The sequence below is a fragment of the Lytechinus pictus genome, chromosome 19 (genome assembly GCF_037042905.1).
Source record: "Lytechinus pictus isolate F3 Inbred chromosome 19, Lp3.0, whole genome shotgun sequence".
Lineage (NCBI taxonomy): Eukaryota > Metazoa > Echinodermata > Echinoidea > Temnopleuroida > Toxopneustidae > Lytechinus > Lytechinus pictus.
In genome coordinates this window covers 9,306,076-9,312,142 of record NC_087263.1, presented here as the reverse complement: position 1 = coordinate 9,312,142, position 6,067 = coordinate 9,306,076, and positions in this window count along the sequence as shown.

Below are 6,067 nucleotides of genomic sequence, written 5' to 3'. Positions count from 1 at the left end.
GAAAAGGGTTTTGAAATTTAGAATAAGACATAATAAGGCTTAAGCTATATTCTGTTAAAGAGAGTAGATGACTGGAGTGAGCAGGATTACCAGATTATCTATTTTCAAAAAGGAAATTACCAAAAGAGCTTTATAAAAGGTTTATGGTTGTTATCATGGCAACAAGATAGGCCTACTATTTCATCACTGAATTATTGATGAATAAAACATATGTAGTAAAAGATGTTGGACTGGATGATTGCCTCCTATTTCCAACATCAAGAAAATTGTAACACAGTTAACAAGATGGCAACATTATTCCCAATACAAATAATAATACCTCCCCCAAAAAAAAAAATGTATACAGTAAATAAGATGACAACCTGTTACTCCCAATACAAACAATAATACCCCCAGGCCAACCCCCGCCCCCCCCCCCAAAAAAATGCATGAATTTATTACACATTAAACAAGATGGCTACCTTATTTCTAATACACACAATGAACCCCCCCCCATAGGAAAATGCATGGTGACTGGAAATAAAATATAATAAATGTTTGATTGATATCATGTGTGACTAGTGTTTGGAAAATTAATGGTTAGGCATGGGATGCTGGGTAACTAATTTTACAGAACTTCTATTATGCATTCTTTTTTTCAGTGGCGTCACATTTCAGTCGTCCGCCCTTCACCTCCATCAATACATTGCCCCAGCCCTGTCTTAAAGGTCAAGTCCACCCAAGAAAATTATTGATTTGAATCAATTAAAAAAAGTCAAACAAGCATACGCTGAAAATTTCATCAAAATCGGATGTAAAATATTAAAATAGTTCTATCATTTTTAAGTTTCGCTTATTTTACATGCACTGTTATATGCACAACTCAGTGATATGCAAATTACAGAGTGGATGATGTCCCTTACTCACTATTTCCTTTGTTTTTTATTGTTTGAATCATACAATATTTCAATTTCTTAAGATTTGACAATATACAATATAATTTGATAATACTTGACTAAGTAGGCCCTAACCGTAAACTAATGGTGATTCCATATATTCAGGGAGTGAAAAAAATTTGTTTCACATGACATCGAGGAGAAAATTTAAATTTTTCATATTTCATACAATAAAATACAAAAGAAATAGTGAGTGGATGACGTCATCGGTCTGCTCATTATTTTGCATACCGACCAGGATGTGCATAACTGTCATGTGAAACTAAGCGAAATTTAAAATGTCATAACTTTCTTATTTTACATCCGATTTTGATGAAATCTTCAGCGTTATGCTTGTTGGATATTTTCCTTTTATTTATATCATTTTGTTTGTTTGTTGGGGGAGGACTTGTCCTTTAAACATGCGTTAAAAAGCATAGGCCTGCACAGGGGAACAGTAAATTCAAGTTTTTTCCGGAGACACGTTTATGTTTATTAGAGATATTTTCTAATTCATTATTGTCGGGATTTACAGGTTTCTGTATGATCAAGGGCTGCCGTTTACGGGGGCGGGGTCAGGGGAAACGTTTGCGATTTCCAACTGAAGCACAGAAAACAAAAGGAATTATAAACGAGTATAATGAATTAAAAAATATTGGTAGCTTACAGTGTTCTCACATTATTTTGAATCTTTTGTGGATTTTTCTCAAACCTTCAGCTTTTTTTTTTTTTGGGGGGGGGCAATTGCATTATTACAACAAAGTTTTCGTCAGTGTGAACTTACCCCTTAAAAAAAACATTTGCAAAACTCTTGTCATATTTAAAAAAATCTTTGATGGATTTTCATCAAACCTTTGCTAATATTTTGTAATTATTATTATTTTTTGTTATTTATTCATTTTTTTGTCACGGTGGATTTCCCAAAGCTATTAGGCATGCAAATGATGTTTTGTGTAAAATTTGAAAAGTGTACAGTGCTCAGCGAGTTTGTTTAAAACCTGGGAAACGTTCATCAATGATTGATAAATAATCGTATTTTTCGTCAACTTTTACCGAGATTCACCTGCCGTTTTTGGAGTTGTCATTTCATTCAGCTCGACGTGAGAAAAAAAAGTTGTTTGCGTCTTCAAAAGTATGTCGATAGAATAGGTCTAGCGCCATCTAACGATGCATTTGGGTTAATCGCTTATAGAAATATCCAGATTCACGTGTATTCAGTGGTATTTACGCACTGAAGAACACTGCAGTTTCATTTCATTTCATTTCGATTCATTTCGTTTCATTTCAATTTCATTTATTTTCATTTCAATTCATTTTGATTATTTCCTTTTCAAAAGATTACATTATCTTGATATAAAGCATTTCAAATTATAAGTAAAATAATGGTCAAGATTGTCATACAACAGGTTGGGAATGGAGGCGGCTGATGTAAAAAAAAAAAAAAAAAAAAAAAAAAAACGGAGATTGTAGCCTCTTTATTTAAACATATCGTAATAATCCAGTCCAAATAGTCAAGCACAAGACGACAACTTTGAGAATAGAAAACGGTCAGTCCAGAGAGATGTTATTTTTATTGAAAATATGGATCAGTATACTTTTAATGGTGAATCATGACTTTGTTCTATTCTTCAACCGCGTAGCCAGGATTTGATTTTGGAGGGGGCGGTAAATGCACGCAAAGCGTGCCAACACTTACAGAACGCGCAAAGCGCGCTCCCTAGGGGGGAGGGTGCAGGGAGGGGGTGGCTTTTGTTATCTCATCAAAATTCAAATCAAAAGAAGACGTCTCTTGCGTCTCTATTACCCTTATCAACTGGAATTAAATTGACTTAGTGTGATTAAAAAATCTTGTTTTCGAAAGAAATTATGAGCGCCCCAAAAATGGGAAAAGATTTAGGAATTTGAAATTATTTCTCGCGCGGACGCTGAAACGTTTGATGAAAATTGAGAACAGAATCGGTATAAAATGTCTACCTTGGTCACATCAGATTTGTTTGCAAAAACTTTAGCCACATTCATTTATTTAACTCGCAAAACAGAGTAGAAGACGAGTATATTCCTTCCTGCGAATGACGTTGAAGTTCTGAATTTTCGAAATTTCTCTGAAAACTTAACCTGCTCTAATTTTGAGATTTCTAACTCTATTAAGAAGCAAAAGCTCAAATTGTGAAAGGAATGATGCTTAAAGAGGAACTGTTCCATTCCTATTCACGCGAATCACGGAAACCTCTGTGATTTATTATGTTAAAAAAATAATTGTGTAATATCACTCATATTAAGCGCTTCCTTTTGTATGATTAAGAAATTTTAGTGACATTGATTCAAAATTTCAAATTAATGGTGCAAAAGGAAACGGGAGGTGGATATGCAGCAATATAGAATAACCTTAACTTTCATCATGAATACCATATAGCACAGGAATGCCACCCCCTTTGAGCAGATACTTTGCCAAAAATGCTTACTGAAAAGCGGAAGAAATAACATTGGGGACAAACGGTAGTGTTATACCCACTTCGAACAGAAGAGCCGAAATTTTGTGTCAATGCGATTGAAAAAAAAAATCTTTTCATATTCTTTTCACCCATGTATACTTTATAATTTCTGGCAAAAATATACGAGTCTGATGGCCGGGGAGGGAAAAAACTTGTGGGAAACAGAGAGAAAAAAGGCATTTTAGATATTTTAAACAAAAGCAAAATTTTGTTTGAAGAGTGAAAAGAACGCCTCGTTTAGGTTTTCATTTTTTTGACACAAAAAAAGGAGAAGAAAATCAATGAAGCTATACCCTTCTTCCCCTTTCTCTCTTCTCTTTTTCCTTTTCTCCTTTTCCCTTTCTTTTTTTTCTTTTGGGGGCGGTTTTTTTTTTTTTTTTTTTTGGGGGGGGGGGGGAGGGCGACCGCCCCACCGCCTCCCGGCTACGCGCCTGCTTTTCTTTAACCTATACCTTATGTGAAAATGACAAAACAATAATATTAAGGAAAAACAAATTGTAAAGTTCGTGATTTGATGATTTGCCTTATACGAGCAAAAAACAAAGAAACAGTCAATAAAACAAAGAACCAAATCACATCTTAAGGCAGATTGCTTAATATCCCGACCAAAATCGGAAAAACAATAATAAATCCTGATTTTTTTTAGTCTTTTAAAATCATAAATTGTAATTAATAAATCAATTGGAAATTGAATACGCAGAATTTACGTTACGTATGGAAATATTCACAACTCCTGCAGCATCTTCTCCAAAATAACTAAAATGGGGCGCCTTTTCGATAGGGCATTGGGGACGATTTTTTTATTACTGGGGGTGCTGATGTAAATTTGAAAAATCCAAAACCGAACCTAAAAAAGTTTTCATTACAATATAGAGATCAAATTTATTCCGAGATATTTGAAGAAAAAAAAAAGGGGGGGGGGGTCACAACAAGCAGCACCCCAATGGATTTTTTTTTTGGTACTACCCCCCCCCCTCCCTTCCCAGGTCCATGCTTTTCGAAAAATCGTGATAAAATGGTATGGATCATTTTTCCAGATTATTACCCAGCATATCGATACGTTTTAAAACATGACCTCAATGTCATTTGTATGAATAGTAATCTGCACGTAAGAGGAATATATAGAAAGCAGCAAAATAATAATTAAGAATATGAAATAAGAGCATATAGCTCCTAAATCATTTTGTCACATCGAATTTCCAATTTGAGAATTTAATTTGTCTTTTTCTAGCATTTATGACTTTTCGATATTGCTTGTGAGGTTTTCTTACTAATTACCAATATATTTTTATTGGGGGGGGGGGTTGGTGCTTTGCACACAAAATGATATACATCTAATTGGATTTCCCTTTGGATATCATCGTCGTCTCTTTTTTCACCTTTCGTCTTTTTTCTTTTTCCTAATTGAGTATCTCAATATAAAACGGCCCAAGTCCATTTTTTGGCGAATTCGAGTTAAACATGGGAAATTGTGAATTCCTTACACAATAACTCATCTTGTGTATAAATGATAAATCTTAAACCATCTCAGAAATGCCTTAAATAAAGGAAAGAAATCTGGTATGAGTGCAAGAAAAGCCCAAGTCCAAGACTTGGGCTTTTCTTACATTCATATCATAGCGCCCTCTCTCATTACTTCTAATACAGAAGTCTACCATGGACGTATATATTCTAAAAACACTTAAGTCCACCAGACAAGAGGCCCCGCCCACAAGTAACGTGAAAATTAATGTACATTAAAAAAATGTACTCTTAAATGTGTTTTATGATGTCTTCTGATGTCTTTTGGCCAAATTTTTTTTTTCGATTTTCTCTAAATGACCTCCTCTGGACTTGGGCCTTTTTATATTCATGTAAATGTACTCAATTTTTTTCCCTTTTCTTTATTTCTTTCTTTCTTTCTTTCTTTCTTATTTCTCTCATCTTCTCCTTCTACTTAAAGGAGAATGAAACCCTTGAAACCAGCTGAATCCATATCAAAGAGAAAAATCAAAGAAACATATTGTTGAAAGTTTGAGGAAGATTGAATGAATAATAAGAAAGTTATGAGCATTTGAATATTGAGATCACTAATGCCATGTAGATCCTCCCATTGGCAATGCAACCAAGATCTGTGATGTCACACACGTACAACTCCCTCATTACTTTAGTACTTATTTCACTTATATTCTCACTTTTATAGAGTCTATCACAAGGTGAGGTGTTCTCTTTATGAGAGGACAAGTACAGTACAGAGGTTTCACAACATTATATCAATGATGAATCGTTTGTCATATGATTAGAATGAGCAAAAAGAGATGTTTTGGGGTACATTTTCAGTGTCCAAAAGGGGAGAGTTGTCCAGTTTTGGACACTGAAAATATACCCCAAAACATCTCTTTTTGCTCATTCTAATCATATGACAAACGATTCATCAATGATATAATGTTGTGAAACCTCTGTACTGTACTTGTCCTCTCATAAAGAGAACACCTCACCTTGTGATAGACTCTATAAAAGTGAGAATATAAGTGAAATAAGTACTAAAGTAATGAGGGAGTTGTACGTGTGTGACATCACAGATCTTGGTCGCATTGCCAATGGGAGGATCTACATGGCATTAGTGATCTCAATATTCAAATGCTCATAACTTTCTTATTATTCATTCAATCTTCCTCAAAC